The 17,545-nt window shown below is 38.5% G+C and overlaps 1 protein-coding gene across 1 annotated transcript in view; it reads right to left on the reverse strand.

The window, feature by feature from the left end:
- Positions 1–17,545, reverse strand: part of CNTN3 (contactin 3) — a 402,513-nt gene that overhangs the window by 39,321 nt on the left and 345,647 nt on the right. The gene's annotated exons all lie outside the window — the stretch shown is intronic.

Genomic DNA, 17,545 nt, shown 5'->3' on the forward strand with positions numbered 1-17,545 from the left:
CTCAACACTTTTCTTCTGGCTCCAACCCCTTTGCAATTATCTGCCTGAGAAAAAAAGGGAAGCATTTAGGTATCTGGTGGGGGATAAATACAACACGACAAGAGGATTACCATGGTTGAAACACTTTTCTGAACACATTGGAGCTTAAAAAACCCAACACGTTTGAATTCCTTAGCTACAGAGTTTAGGGACGGTCAGTATGATGCCTCAATACAAAATTAAAACATTTTAAACCCTAAAAATAACAGCTGTTCATAAAGACATTTGCTGGCATCCCCTAGTGCCAAATAAAGGAGTAAATGTATTTCTAAAAGCTCAATGTTAAATGGTCCTCATTTTAAAAGAATGTAAAATCATGTTCATAAAATAACTAACTGCTGGCCAGTTTCACGCAGTTAATAAGGATACAGATTGAAATAAAATGATTTGGAGAGCAAAGCCCTTTTAAAATTATCACTTACTGAAAAATCTCTGAACTAGTACAGAGGAAGAAGCAATGAGTGTTTATCTTATTAATTGAAAAAATAGTTTTTCTCTTGGGTTTTTCTAGTATTTCTTCAAAAATGGATACTGCTATCCTGTTCTCAGGTAATTTCCTAAGATCTTCTACAGGGTAATTTATTAAATATTGCTTCCTAGCCTTAGGATTCTTAATGGACTATATATTCTCTATTGGTAGGAGTGTTTGGTTTTAGACTAAATTTCTTGAGTACTGGAAGAAGGCAGATGTGAAGTGATTGATGGCTGTAATTAAATGATGATCCAGAAACAGTTAGGTTTGCACATTCTACTTTCATCTGATTGAACTTTTTTTTCTTACCCCCCTCTCTCTTTCTCCTCAGGGTTTTTAGAAATTTATCCCAAGGAGAAAACCTCCAGTGCTTGCTGACCTTTAGAAACTCTTCAGGTTTTATGAGCTCTATACACTCACAGGAGTTTGATTATCATTTCTATAGAAATTTCTTATTTTCAGTGAAGTAAGAAACGTTACCATTAAATACTATTAAAACATTGGGGTAAGGCTGTTATTCTTCCCTGCCTTTATTTTGTTATTTTAAAAACAGCTGGGTAAAAGAGAATTATAACAGGACTTTCTTTATGTATTTACTCACCTGAATAAATCTTTCAGGCTGGTTTTGTTTCTTGACAAAGTAAGAGAAGTTTGATATTGGACTTGTCATTCTGGTCACTTTTGATATTGATGGTGAAGAGAGAAAAATAGTACTACCAACAACTCATGCATGTTCTTTTTTGTGAATTCTGAAGACTTTACCTCATAATGTGAAAATAAGTCAATTTATCCAATTTAGCTAGATTATGTAAAAATCAAATCATCTTGAAATGTAGTCAAGATTACCATCAGGTGAAATATAATTTTTAATTATCTTTTTATACCATACCATAGGAAAAGAAAGCTGTTAGCTAAGACTCGTAGACAGCGGACAGTGGGAACCATTGATTTTTCTTTTTTTTTTTTTTAATTTTCAGCATGAACATAAACAAGTAGATAAATACATGAATGGAAAATAAAATTTAACAAAAATTAAGAGGAATCATCTCCTCAATTTTTCTCTCTCTCAATAAATTGTATTTGTATTGTTTCTCTTCTAGTGCTTTCTCTATCCCACCCCCAACTCTTGCCTTTTAATAAAGCCAAGATTCGTCTTAATGAAAGTGCATCAAACATCTGCAGAGGATGGAGAAGTATTATCACATGGTCCATGCTCTCCAGGATGCAAACCAAGTCAGGGTAACAAGATGTGGACCAAGTTATTTTTACCAGTTCAAAAAGCTTATTTAACAAAGGTTAAATAAAATCACATGGCACACACACCTACCACAATGGCAGAATGACAGAGATGGACAATTTCAAGTCCTGCTGAGAATATTCAGCAATGGGAACTCTTATTATTGCTGATGGGAATGTAAATTGGTACAACCACTCTGGAAAACTGTTTGTAAGTATCTCCTAAGGCAAGGTACACGTAAAACCTATGACCCAGAAACTCTATTCCTAAGTAAATAACCTACAGAAATGCATACATGTGTCCACCAAAAGACATTTACAACGCCTTATAGAATGTTTACAACAGCTATCCATTATGGTTTTTTTAAACGATTTAAACAAACCAATGTATATCTGCAGTAAAAGAGATAAATACGTTGTGAAATATTCATTTAATGAAATACTATTAGGTCATGAAAATGAATGAACCACAAATACATGGATTGACATGGCTAAGTCGGAAAGTTATAGCAGATATAAGTCAGACAGAAAAGAGTACATGCTACTAATATATAGTATTAGAAGTCTAGATGGTGTTTACTTTTGTAGAAGTCATTAGTGACTAGAAAGAGGCATGATGGGGGGTTCCAGGTCATGTTCTGTTTCTTGATCTGGATATTAGTTACCTGAGAATGTTATGTTCATTTTGTGAAAATTCATTGCACTATACAATTAGGTTTTTTGCATTTCCTGGTTTGATGTAGAACTTCAATTAAAATGTACGTGAATAACAGCAACAAGTACAGAACAGGGGAGAAGGAGTTGAAACAAATTGCATGGTAGCATACAAGGTATTTCAAAATGCAGTTATTACATAAAACTATACCTCTAAACACTTAGTTTTAAATAGGACTATAGGCTGAAGCAGTTAAAAATATTCTGGTAGTTCCAAATGCAATTTCTTTCAAAGGAATTAAATATTTAACAATAATAATTAAAATGTGCAGCATATCTTATAATTTCTTATCAAGATGCAGTTGAGTATTCCCAGACACTCCAAAAAATGAAAAAGAAAAATAAAGTTTCAAAAGGAAGTTCTGAGGGCGGGGCAAGATGGCAGACTGGTGAGGTGTATGTTTTAGTTACTCCTCCAGGAAAGTAGGTAGAAAGCCAGGAACTGCGTGGACTGGAAACTGCAGAGCAATTTGACTTTGGGCATACTGCATACAACACTCATGAACACGTCGAACTGCTGAGATCAGCGAAAGCTGTAAGTTTTTGCGGCCAGGGGACCCGCGCCCCTCCCTGCCAGGCTCAGTCCCGTGGGAGGAGGGGGTGTCAGCGCTGGGAAGGAGAAGGGAGAACTGCAGTGGCAGCTCTTATCGGAAACTCATTCTACTGATCCAAACTCCAACCATAGACAGACTGAGACCAGACACCAGAGAATCTGAGAGCAGCCAGCCCAGCAGAGAGGAGATAGGGATAGCAAAAACAGCAAGAAAAACCCAAAAAGAAAAGCGGAGGCTTTTTGGAGTTCTGGTGAACATAGAAAGGGGAAGGGCAGAGCTCAGGCCCTGAGGCTCATATGCAAATGCCTAAGAAAAACTGATCTCTCTACCCCGTGGATCTTTCCTTAATGGCCCTAATTGCTTTGTCTCTTTGTATTTCAATAACCCATTAGATCTGCCAGGAGGGCCCTTTTTTTTTTTTTAACTTTTTTTCTTTTTCTAAAACAATTACTCTAAGCAGCCCAATACAGAAAGCCTCAAAGACTTGCAATTTGGGCAGATCAAGACAAGAGCAGAACTAAGAGAGCTCTGAGACAAAAGGCAATAATCCAGTGGCTGAGAAAATTCACTAAACACCACAACTTCCCAAGAAAAGGGGGGCGTCCGCTCACAGCCATCATCCTGGTGGTCAGGAAACACTCCTGCCCGTCGCCGGCCCCACAGTCCAGAGCCAGTGTGAAGGAAGTGCTTCAAATAACAGGCACACATCACAAAATTGGGCGTGGACATTAGCCTTCCCTGCACCCTCAGCTGGTTGTCCCAGAGTTGGGAAGGTGGAGCAGCGTGAATTAACACGCCTCATTCAGCCATCCTTTCAGCAGACTGGGAGCCTCCCTACACAGCCCTGCAGCCCAGAACTGCTCTGGGGGGACGGCACTCACCTGTGACATAGCACAGTCATCCCTCAACAGAGGACCAGGGGGTGCACGGCCTGGAAGAGGGACCCACTAGCAAGTCTCAGGGGCCATACGCCAATACCAAGGACTTGTGGGTCAGTGGCAGAGACAAACTATGGCAGGACTGAATTGAAGGATTAGACTATTGCAGCAGCTTTAAAACTCCAGGACCACCAGGGAGATTTGATTGTTAGAGCCGCCCCCACTCCCTGACCGCCCAGACACATGCCCCATACACAGGGCAGGCAACACCAACTACACATGCAAGCTTGGTACACCAATTGGACCCCACAAGACTCACTCCCCCACTCACCACAAAGGCAAAGCAGGGGAGAACTGGCTTGAGGGGAACAGGTGGCTGGTGGACGCCACCTGCTGGTTAATTAGAGAACGTGTACTCCACGAAGCTGTACATCTGACAAATTAGAGATAAGGATTTCAATTGGTCTACAAATCCTAAAAGAACCCTATCAAGTTAAGCAAATGCCAAGAGGCCAAAAACAAAAAATTTTAAAGCATATGAAAAAAACAGACGATATGGATCACCCAAGCCCAAGCACCCAAATCAAAAGATCAGAGGAGACACAGCACCTAGAGCAACTAATCAAAGAACTAAAGATGAATGACGAGACCATGGCATGGGATATAAAGGACATGAAGAAGAGCATGGCACAGGATATAAAGGACATCAAGAAGACCCTAGAAGAGCATAAAGAAGACACTGCAAGACTAAATAAAAAAATAGATGATCTTATGGAAATTAAAGAAACTGTTGACCAAATTAAAAACATTCTGGATACTCATAGTACAAGAGTAGAGGAAACTGAACAACAAATCAGTGACATGGAAGATGACAGAATGGAAAATGAAAGCATAAAAGAAAGAATGGAGAAAAAATCGAAAAAATCGAAATGGACCTCAGGGATATGATAGATAACATAAAACGTCCAAATATAAGACTGATTGGTGTTCCAGAAGGGGAAGAAAAGGGTAAAGGTCTAGGAAGAGTATTCAAAGAAATTGTTGGGGAAAACTTCCCAAATCTTCTAAACAGCATAAATACACAAATCATAAATGTCCAGCGAACTCCAAATAGAATAAATCCAAATACACCCACTCCGAGACATATTCTGATCACACTGTCAAATATGGAAGAGAAGGAGCAAGTTCTGAAAGCAGCAAGAGAAAAGCAATTCACCACATATAAAGGAAACAGCATTAAGACTAAGTAGTGACTACTCAGCAGCCACCATGGAGGCGAGAAGGCAGTGGCACGACATATTTAAAATTCTGAGTGAGAAAACCTTCCAACCAAGAATACTTTATCCAGCAAAGCTCTCCTTCAAATTGGAGGGAGAGCTTAAATTTTTCACAGACAAACAAATGCTGAGAGAATTTGCTAACAAGAGAATTGCTGTACTTCAGATACTAAAGGGAGCCCTACAGACAGAGAAACAAAGAAAGGGGAGAGAGACATGGAGAAAGGGTCAGTACTAAAGAGATTCGGTATGGGTACAATAAAGGATATTAATAGAGAGAGGGAAAAATATATATGACAAACATAAACCAAAGGATAAGATGGCTGATTCAAGAAATGCCTTCACGGTTATAACGTTGAATGTAAATGGATTAAACTCCCCCATTAAAAGATATAGATTCGCAGAATGGATCAAAAAAAATGAACCATCAATATGTTGCATACAAGAGACTCATCTCATACACAGGGGCACACAGAAATTGAAAGTGAAAGGATGGAAAGAGAAATTTTAATTTCTATCAAACCAAATCTTGTCTCCATCTTTTTGTCACTCTTACTGGTTTAATAAGTTAATTATTGATAAGCTGTGTTAAAATAGGATGGGATAGGAATATCCAGAATAATATCAAGTAAAATTAGTCAAAATGTGGTAAAATAGTACTTAATAGGTTACCTCTAAACATATTTATCAATAAAATTGCACCTGATATTTAGATAGATTTAGTAATGCATTTGTCATTGTTTAGAACATAAAAATAATTCAAATCGGCAGAATCTGAGAGGGTGACAGGCGGGGCAAGATGGCGGCATAGAGAGGAGTGGAAGCTAAGTAGTCCCCCTGGAACAACTACAAAAAACCAGAAACAACTAGTAAATAATCCAGAATAACTGTGGGGGAAAAAAACGAGACCATCCACTCATCATACACCAACCTGAATTGGGAGGAATGCCTGAGAACACAGTATAAAATCTGTAAGTAAAACCTGCGGATCCAAGTCGTGAGACCCCCTCCCCCATAGCCCGAGCTGCAAAGCCTCGTGGTGCCAGAGAGAAGCTCTCTCCCAGCAAGCGAATATAGCTCAGCTGAGCTCCAACTGGGGTTTTAAGTAGCGAGTGTGAACTGCTCACTACAGGTACGCATCCCCAAAAAACAGACAGAGGCTTTGGGTGACGACTGACCTTGGAGAGCCAGAGGGTCGCCTTGGACTGGGTCTGAAGGGGACTATCTGTTTCTTTTTCGGCTCAGTGGAGAAAGCCCCAGTCATATTCAGTTTCCAGGGCTGTGACTCGCGGAAGGGTGGAGACAGCACAAGCAGAGAGCGAGACCATTGAAATGTTAATGACCTCCACCTGGGGGCTCTGTCTTCTCTAGGAGGAAAGGGGTGGGGCCTTTTCCATTCAGAACCAGACCCCAGAGCCTGGAGGAACACGGCCATACCTCCTCACATCAGTCAAGAATTATAGGCTAACAGGCATCACCTGCTGGGCAGAAAAGCACAGTGACCTGAGGCATCAAAGGGTGGAGCAATTTTCTAAGACACACCAGCAGGGAAACCAGATACTGAATATTTCTTCCCTCTGGGACCTGAGCCTGTTCTGGTCTGGGAAAACCTGATTTGGATAACCAAGGAAACCATGCCTAGACAACAGAAAATTACAACCTACACTAAGAAAAACAAAGTTATGGCCCAGTCAAAGGAACAAACATACACTTCAACTGAGATACAGGAATTTAAACTAATGCTAAATCAAATCAAAAAGTTTAGAGAAGATATTGCAAAAGAGATAGAGGCTGTAAAGGAAACACTGGGCATATATACGGCAGAAATCAAAAGTTCAAAAAAACAACTAGTAGAATCTATGGAAATGAAAGGCACAACACAAGAGATGAAAGACACAATGGAAACATACAACAGCAGATCTCAAGAGGCAGAAGAAAACACTCAGGAACTGGAGAACAAAACACCTGAAAGCCTGCACGCAGAGGAGCAGATGGAGAAAAGAATGAAAAAATATGAGCAACGTCTCCGGGAACTCAAGGATGAAACAAAGTACAATAATGTATGTATCATTGGTGTCCCAGAAGGAGAAGAGAAGAGAAAGGGGGCAGAAGCAATAATAGAGGAAATAATTAATGAAAATTTCCCATCTCTTATGAAAGACATAAAATTACAGATCCAAGAAGCTCAGCATACTCCAAACAGAAGAGATGTGAATAGGCCTACGCCAAGACACTTAATAATCAGATTATCAAATGTCAAAGACAAAGAGAGAATCCTGAAAGCAGCAAGAGAAAAGTGATCCATCACATACAAAGGAAGCTTAATAAGACTATGTGCAGATCTCTCAGCAGAAACCATGGAGGCAAGAAGGAAGTGGTGTGATATATTTAAGATACTGAAAGAGAAAAACCGCCAACCAAGAATCCTGTATCCAGCAAAGCTGTCCTTCAAATATGAGGGAGAGCTCAAAATATTTTTCTGACAAACAGACAATGAGAGACTTTGTGAACAAGACACCTGCTCTACGGGAAATACTAAAGGGAGCACTACAGGGTGATAGAAGACAGGAGGGCGTGGTTTGGAACACAATTTTGGGAGATGGTAGCACAACAATGTAAGTACACTGAACAAAGATAATTATGAATACGGATGAGAGAGGAAGGTGGGGAGCATGTGAGACACCACAAGAAAGGAGGAAATATAAAGACGGACTGTGTAACTTGGTGAAATCTAGAGTATTCAACAACTGTGATAAAATGTACAAATATGTTGTTTTACGAGGGAGAACAAGCAAATGTCAACCTTGCAAGGTGTTAAAAATGGGGAGGCATTGGGGGAGGGATGCAATCAGCATAAACTAGAGACTGTAACTAATAGAATCATTGTATCATGCTTCCTTTAAAGTAACAAAGGTGATATACCAAGGTAAATGCAGTAAGAGGGGGGATAGGGGAGGCATGTTAGACACTTGACATTGGTGGTATTGTCTGATTCTTTATTTTACTTTGATTTAAGGTTATTTTTCCTTTTGCTGCTTCCTAGCTGTCATTTTTTTTTCCTCTTTCTTTTGCCTCTCTACCTTCTTTGACTCTCCCTCCTGCCTTGTGGAAGAAATGCCCTTATATAGATAGTGGTGAAGGTGGTGAACACATAAATGTATGACCATGCAGAGAACCATCGATTATTTACTTGGGATGGAATGTATGGTGAGTGAATAAAACCATATTAAAAAAAAATGGGTTGATGACAAAACCTCGAGGGCAATATACTGAGTGAAATAAGCCAGACACATAAGGACAATTATGGCAGGGTATCACTGATAGGAATTAATTATAATATGTAAACTCATAGACATGAAATATAAGGTACCAAGATACAGGATGAGGTTTAAGAATGGGGAGTGGTTGCTTAGTATGAGCAGAATGTTCAACTAGGATGAACTTAAATGTTTGGAAATGAACAGGGGTGTTGGTAGCAAGATGTGAGAATAACTAACAGTGCCGAATGGTGTGTGAATGAGGTGGAAAGGGGAAGCTCAGAGTCATATGTCACCAGAAGGAAAGTTGGAGGTCAAAAGATGGGAATGTATAAAACTGAATCCTATGGTGGGCAATGTCCATGATCAACTGTACAAATACTAGAAATCGCTTCTATGAACCAGAACAAATGTACGACAATACAATTAGAAGTTAATAATAGAGGGGCATATAGGGAAGAACTATATACCTATTACAAACTATATACTACAGTTAGTAGTATTTCAACATTTTTTCATAAACAGTAACAAATGTACTATATCAATACTATGAGTCAACAATTGAGGGGGGTTGGTTAGGGATAGGGGAGGATTAGAGTTTCCTTTTCTTTTTTTCTTTTTTCATCTTTCACTTTATTTCTTGTCTGGAGTAATGAAAAGTTTCTAAAAAGTGAACAAAAATTAAGTGTGATGGATGCACAGCTGTATGAGGGTACCCAGGGGCAAGTGATTGTACACTTTGGATCTTTGGATAATTGTATGGTATCTGAACAATCTCAATAAAAATGAAAAAAATAAAAAAATGTGGTACATACACACAATGGAATACCATTTGGCCATAAGAAAGAATGAAGTTATGAGATGTGCTGCAACATGGAAGAACCTTGAAAACTTTCCTAGTCAAATAAGTGAGGCACATAAGGACAAACATTGTATAATATCAATTCCAAGAATACACAGAGACAGAAAGTAGATTAGAGGTTACCACAAGATGGGGAGAAGGGAGAAAGAGAGCAATTTTTGACTTTTTTTTTCAAAAAGAGATACTAAAGAGATTATGACAATTAAATGCAATACATGGTCCAGGCATGGATTTAATAATGAAGGAGAAATACCCAAAAGGTCGTCATTGAGACAACTGGAAAAATTGGAATATAGACTTCATGATTTATATCGATGTTAAATTTCTTGAACTTGGTAATTGTGCTTAATGTTGTTTCATAAGTGAATATCCTTGTTCTTAGCAAATGTACATACAAGTATTAAATGGTAAAAAAAAAAAAAAAGGTATGATATAAGCAACCTACTCTCAAATATTTAGAAAACAGAGAGAAAGCGAGAGAGAATATAGCAAATATAGCAAAATATCAAAAGTTGATATATCTGAATATATAGGTATATTGTAATTCTCTGTAATATTTCGGTACTATTTTTGCAAATTTCTTGTAAGTTTGAAATTATTTCAAAAATAAAAAGTTAAAAAAAAGAAAAAAATATATATAAAAAAAAAAAAAAATAATTCAAATCAAGCAACTTAAGAACACTAACAATCTTTCAAAAATTCTTAGGAACACTAATAATTCTCTGAATGCAAGTAATTTATGATTCACTATTTGTTAAATTAGTTTGCTAGTCTGTTTTTTGTTTGTTTGTACTGTTTTCTTAAATTCTTCTATTTTCTCCCCTCCTGCAAATAGAATGGATCAGAACTGGGCAAAGCTTCATTTTCTTTTTCTCCCTTAAAACCTACCCTAAAAGCCCAGCAGCAGTGTTGAAATTCTCAGTCTTTCCAGAGAGCACATATGTCCCTTCTCTATAATGTTATCCACAGATTTACTTGGGAAAAGAGTGTTTGCCACAAAAGGGGCCTATTACAATGGGTTACACAGGAGTTTAAGAAGTGGCACGTATTTCCTCAAGTTATATGAATTTGCGTTCTTTCTCAGATGTACTATTTTAAAAAAAAATTGGATCATTTATTTGAAAACTATTAAGTGACTACTATACTTTAGGCGCTGGGGATACAATAGTGAGGAAAAAAGAAAACAGTTCTTATCTTCATGAAGCATACAGTTGAAAAACACATTGACTAGATAACTACATAAATAAACATAAAAATATAGCTCTAAGTATCCAGAGAAATCTATGATTTTTGGGGGAATCAATGAATTGATAGTTGAGATAAGATTTGAAATATGAGTAGAAATTATCTAGGAAAAAAACAGTCTACACTAGGTTACATGGGTATGTTCAGAGAGCCTGAAGTAGGAGAGAACAGAGTTGATCTGAGTAATTCCAAGTCAGGTAGGCAGCTGGCTGAAGGAGTAGGGGATGGGGGAGTTACAGGGAGTGTCAGCGGTTGAGTTAATCCACAAATTATTAATCGGTCTCCAGAAAATTAAAAGTTTACTATAGCTGAGTTCAGGTTCATGTTTACATTTTAAAGACAGTTTGTAAACTTTTATTTTTTGGTATTTTTTGCAATTTTTAAGTTTTGCTAGAATCCCTGGAGTATTCAATTATTTGTCAATCTAATCACAAAGATTTCTCCCAGAAAGACAAAAAAAAGCATATTTCTGAACCATGTAACAGGTATAAACAGTAAGTAGATTTATAAGCCAAATCATCTTTGAAATAAATGCTAAGGAATAATTCAGTGTGCGTAAAATGAAATAGAAGAGTGGCCTATTTAACTTTTCCCCCATATTTTCTTAGGTGATACAGCTAACAGAATTTTTGATGCAATTTAAAACCATTCTGCACTGAAAGAAAAACACTGCATGATGTGATAACCCATGCTAGGTGAAAATAAACAAGCAAACAGATCATTACTAATTACAGGTATGCCTAAAGTATATTGTGATATTTACCAGATGCTAAATATCAAGGTATAAAATAAACTTGGGAGTTGGGGGAACCTCTTGAACACAGCAAAAGTAACATGCGTGACAAATTATCAGCAAATGCATATTCCCTGGAAAGCATTCTCAGTGTAAATGCTTATGCTGAGAAGCATAATTTTCCAGTTTAAGGGGGGGTGGGTGGGAAATGATGGCTATTTGGAAGGGAGGTTGAATAGGCAGTCCTCCTACTTTTTATCATTTTGTGCAGCCTGTAACCGTTATCACTTCCAATATTCATCATGCACCCTATCATCCTTCCAAACCCTGACGCTGCATGTAAATCATCTACAGTGCCTTGAAAGCAGTTGAACCTACAGGCCCTTCTGGAACCTGTTTGGCATTTGTCAAAGTCAAGGTCTTCAAAGGAACTGATGGTGGACATGAGTCAAATCTGCATTTCTGACCAACCAAATTAAACCTTGCCTCCCCCCAACCCAAACTGGCTACAACAAGGTCATCTTCATTAAAAATGCACTTTTCTGACCCAAGGAACAGATATAATTGACAGGTACTGAAACATTAAAACAGGTCCTACCATTGTAAATGGTTTTAATTTGTCTGACTGATTAATAATTTCATCTGTCATTTGGTTGCATGAACAAGTGATATTTAAGACAGGTAATAATCCATCTGTTAATTTCAAAACTTGCTCTATTGTCTTTAGTACCAATAAACAGGAATAATTGTTCCATTACAGGAGTCAGAGTCCCAGCTTGCCACATCAAAATTGTTTTGAAAGTGACACATTAAAGATCACAAAAACTTGGCTGAAGGCATTTCATGCATAATTTAGGTTGTGTCAAATGCCCAAATTGCTTTAAAGGTATTGGGCTTTTCTATTTCAACAAATAGGAAATGGGGATTTTTTGGGGGGGGAGGGGCATGCAGTACGTTGATGAAGTAGCTAACCGGGTACTGAGATCACAGGGTACCTAGTCCTCTTCCAGTAGCCTTAACCCAGTCTTTACTACACTTTGATCATTTGAGTACCACGCTCACTGTGTTTTTCTATTATTTACTTTTTTTCTTAAATGGATTTACTTTCTTAAACTCAAATTTATTTGTTATGGAAAATATATGATTATCTTAATGAAAAATCACTCATCAAAATAAAAGCCAACTGCCAAATGCATAAGGTGGGAAGAAAAATATCAGTAACTTCTAGCTGATGTCATTGTCACTGTCCAAGGCTCTGGGCCTGAGACCTTTTCTCCCTTAACTAAAAAGTGGGATTAGGAAGTATCATAGAATCTTCAACAACAGACCTAACACCAAAGTGAACCATTCTCCTTGATTTAACTGAAATGAATGAAACAAAATTTAAAATACAACAGCCCTCTCACTTCACGTTATTAGTACTGTCTTCTGAGTAGCAGGATCTGTGCTTTGGAAAACATGGTGCTATCCATTTTAGTAAGCCCAACAGTTCTCCAATGGTGGCAACACAATAAATTCACCTGGTTGAGTTTTTTAAAAATACCTGAAATGCTTAGCCCACACACCAGAACAATTAAACCAACTAGAAAGAGGAGCCCTCCAGGTGATTCTAATGAAGAGTTGGAGTCAAGAACCGTTAAATCTCCTGGGGTTTCACATTCTTCATCTTCTCTCCTCCTCAAAATAAAAGGCTCAAGATAATCACTTGGCTCTCCCCTAACTCTAAAATTCTGCAATTACTAAATACATGAAGCAATCATTAAGTTAGGCTGCATATTGCTGGGCTAATAAGCTGAGAACACCATTTCTCTATATATTTGTCATCATGGGGGTGGGAAAGAAAACTAGTATTTGTGAAGCACGTACTCTGCGCCAAGGACAAGGGTCTTTTTCTTGATATTAAACTGCACTGGTATGTTCATCTTGATTTACAAAAATTAGTCATTGAAATAATTTAACAAGGTGATAGATTTTTAATGATATGTGCAGAAAACTATTAGTCGACTTGAATAGCTCTAGGATTACTCTGGATTGATGTAACAGTTCTTGAGTAGAATGAAACTATTTTTAGACAAATGAGCTTACCCTGAGGTACAATTCAACTTGTTGAGCAAATTTCATTTTTTTTGTTTTCTTTACCCTAATATTGGATACATCAAGTATACTGAGGGTAGAGTGAAGGGACAGAGAAATTCTCACGGAAGGAATGTGATTTGTCGCTTGTAGAACAGTAAGACTGGTAGATATGAAAAGAAATCTGTGGAGCAAATTGCTACATGGTGAGTCATGGCAACACAGACTCAGGAACTACAGAAACTTTCAGCAAATGATCCCCTTATTACTTACACAGCACAAAGGGTCCAAAAGAGCAAAGAAAGAGGTTCCATCATAGTTGGTCTCCTAGGAGATCAATAACTGCTTCGGTCATGGCTGGTGGACAGCAGCTCCACAAGCTCCATTTGGCAATGGAAAGGAGGGGCAAATCTGTGCTGCCGAGTGTGGGTATTTACAGACCACATGGATAAGGGACCCTCCCAATGAGCGTCCCTGCCCTGATAAGCAGCTGGGACAGCTTATTTCCAGTATTAAGGTATTGTCAAGCCTTTTCATTAGACCTACGACTCCCCAAGCTGTGGAATGGAAACATATTGAAATGTCTGCACACAATAGAAAAGAAAGTGGGTGTAGGCAAGGGCTGGGAGATGGCCAAGAGCTGTGTCCCTGACTCCCCCAGCAGAATCCACTGACACAAAGCGAAAAAAGACTTCCTTTCCTGGAAACATAACCTAATTTGTACCAAACATATTATGTTTATCCCTAGGTTCAATTACTATTGCTATATAACAAGTTACTCCCAAACTTAGTGGCTTATATAACCTGGCAATTCCACTTTTAGCTATACAGCCCAAATAATTGAAAGCAGGGAAACTAATGTTTACAGCAACATTATTTACAATAACTAAAAGTTGTAAATAACCCAAGTGACCATGGACAGATGAATACATAAACAAAATGTGGTATCTGCATGTAATATAAAACTCTAAAAAGGAATGAAGTTCTGATACATGCTACACTGTGGATTAACCTTGAAAACATTATTCAAAGTGAAATAAGCCAGGCATAAAAGGACAAATATTGAATGATTCCACATAAGTGAAATATTTAGTATTAGCAAATTCATAGAGACAGAAAGTAGATTAAAGGTTACTAGGGGCCAAGAGGAGAGGGAATGGAGTTATTCCCCAATGGGTACACGGTTTCTGTTGTGGGTGATGAAAAAGTCTTAGTAATGGATGGTGGCCTAATTATTAGTGTGAGGACATTTCATGGACTTAAATCATCATCAGTTGGTTGCGTCTATGGCTGATTACATCTACAATTAAATGAAGAGACTGCCTTCAGCAATGAGAAATGTTTCATCCAATCAGTTGAAGGCTTTAAAAGAAGTGATGATTTCAGCAGTCAGAAGAGAGACTTTTCATCTCTACTTCAGTCAGTCAGCTTCTCCAGGTTTCCAGCTTGCAGTCTACCTTATGGAATTCGGACTCACACCTCTCTACAATTGTGTGAGACGATTTTACAAAATCTCATAATATTTACAGATATCTCCTGTCAGTTCTGTTTCCCTAGAGAACCCTGACTAACATAGTAGCATAGCATTGTGAATGTAAGTAATGCCTCTGAATGGTACACTTAAAAATATTTAAAATAGCAGATTTTATGTTACATATATGTTACCGCAATAGAAAAATAAATTACTAAAAACAAGCAAAAACAAAAGAAAATGGGTGGAAGAAGATGGCGGCATAGAGAGGAGTGGAAGTTAGTTAGTCCCCCTGGAACAACTAATCAACAAACATGAACAACTAGTAAATAATCTCAAATAACTGCTGGGGGACAACTGTGACTGTCCACACATCATACACCAAACTGGATTGGGAGGAATGCCTGACCATAGCATAAAATCTGTAAATAAAAACTGTGGACCCAAGCCGAGAGCTCCCTCCCCCCATAGCCTGAACTGCAAAGCCTCATGGTGCTAGAGAGCAGCACTCTCCCGGCAAGCGAATATAGCTCAGCTGAGCTCCAATTGGGGTTTTAATTACAAATGTGGACTGCTCAATACAAGCTATGAATCCCCAACAAGCAGACAGAGGCTTTTGGTGACAACTGACCTTGGAGAGCCGGAGGACTTCTCTGGGAGGGAGGGGGAGCCCAGAGGACTGGGTGGCATCTCTGGCTGATGGTGAAACCGAGGGGGGCTTTCTGTCCCCTTTTTGGCTCAGTGGAGAAAACCTCAGCCATTTTCAGTTCCCAGTACTCTGACCCAGACAAGGGTAGAGATATCAGAGTCAGAGAGACTATTCAAATGCAGATGATATCTCCCTAGGGGGTGTATCTTCCCTAAGAGGAAGGAGGTAGTGCCAAGTTCTACTACCTTCCTTCCATTCAGAACCAGACCCCAGAGCCTGGGGGAAAATAGCTAGGGGCCACACCTCCTTACACCAGTCTGGAGTTACAGGCTGACAGGTTCCACCTGCTGGGCAGAAAAGCACACTGGCTTGAGGCCTCACAGGATGTGTCAATTTTCTAAGACACATCCTCAGGGAAACCTGATACTATTGCCCTCTTCTGAGACCTGAGCCCATTCTGGTCTGGGAAAACCTGATTGGGAAAACCAAGGAAACCAGATACCTAGACAAAAACAAAAGAAAATAAAAAATCTTAGTGGCTTAGGAAAACAAAAATCATTTATTTTGCTCAAGAACATGTAATATGAGCAGGGGTTAGTAGCGACAGCTCTAGTCTGTTCCATACCTCATCTGGTGGGTGACTTGCCTGGAGTGTGGCAAGCTCACTTATATGACTGGCAAGTTGTTGTTGGCTGTCAGCTGGGAGCCCAGCCAGACTTGTGGGCTGGGGACCCTGGTTCCTCTTGGTGTGGACTTCCCACAATCAGCTTGGGCTTCTTTCTACTACGGTGTCTGGATTCCAAAAGCAACGGTGCCAATGGAACAAGGTGGAAGTACATGTATTTTAATGGCCAGCCTCCAAAATACGGCATTATCCATGCTGTTCTTTACTGGTTGAGGCAGTCATGAAAATCTGCTCAGTTTCAAGGGGCAGGGACCCTATGGCAACCACTCAGTGGGGAGGGGTGTCAGGATCAGACTATAAGGAGAAAATGTTGAAGCCACCATTGGAAAACACAATCTGCACACTCCTCCAGATTCATTCTGCACCCTTCAGTCTGCTCTGTGTTGGGTGACTGACCTATATGGACTATCTAAAAGGGCTCCTTTTCCCTCTGCCTGTTCCTTAGGTTTCTCCTATCAAGAGATCCCAGAGAGAGAGAGAAGAGTGAGTTTGGGGTATTTGTGCACCAGGATTCATACTTCCAGGGTTAACTTGAGATGACTGTGCCTACAATGCAAAAGAGGTTAAAATCAACAAACAAAAACAAAAATAGAATCCTGGTTTAGACACCCTTCATTTCAGGCCTGTAGCCTATGGGCTGGGGAAAGGAACTCTAAAGGGCTCGGAGAGAATACTATTTTTTTTCCTCCCTCAGGAGAGCTGCTCCCAAAGAGATGATACTATCTATATTAGAAATGCAGACTGATACATTCCAACAGTTTTTCTGATATTTCGGAAATGCTGGATTTTTCATCTCAAAGTTATACTGAAATGATAAAGAAGTTAAAGTCTAGGTTTGATGACAATTGTGACTATCAAGTAGACCATTTTTCTAGTAGAGAGCATGATCTAAAATTTTACAGCCAATATAACAAAAACAATTTATAAAATTAGGCTGCTTTCTTTAAAAAAAAAACAAAAAAACAAAAAAAAAAAAACTCCTAAAATTCCTGATATCTGAGTCTAAAATTTTAAATTGCCCCAAATTAATCATTTATTCTTCACTTTCTTATTCACACACAGATCAATTAAATGGTATAATTAAATGTTAGTTTTCACAAAGTAAAATTATTTTCTTTGGAGCATAAAATCCAAGCCAGCATGAACAACTACATCTCCATAATAAAAGGACAAATAACCAAATTTAAAAATGGGTAAATAATAGACATTATTGAAGAAGACACAATGGCCAATAAGCCCATGAAAAAATGCTCAACATCATTAACCATCAGAGAAATTCAAATAAAAACCACAGTGAGATCCTACTTCACACCCACTACCTATAATCAAAAATAAAATAAAATAACAGTTGTTGAAGATGTAGAGAAACTGAAACTCATACACTGCTCATAGGAATGCAA

The sequence above is a fragment of the Choloepus didactylus genome, chromosome 1 (genome assembly GCF_015220235.1).
Source record: "Choloepus didactylus isolate mChoDid1 chromosome 1, mChoDid1.pri, whole genome shotgun sequence".
Lineage (NCBI taxonomy): Eukaryota > Metazoa > Chordata > Mammalia > Pilosa > Megalonychidae > Choloepus > Choloepus didactylus.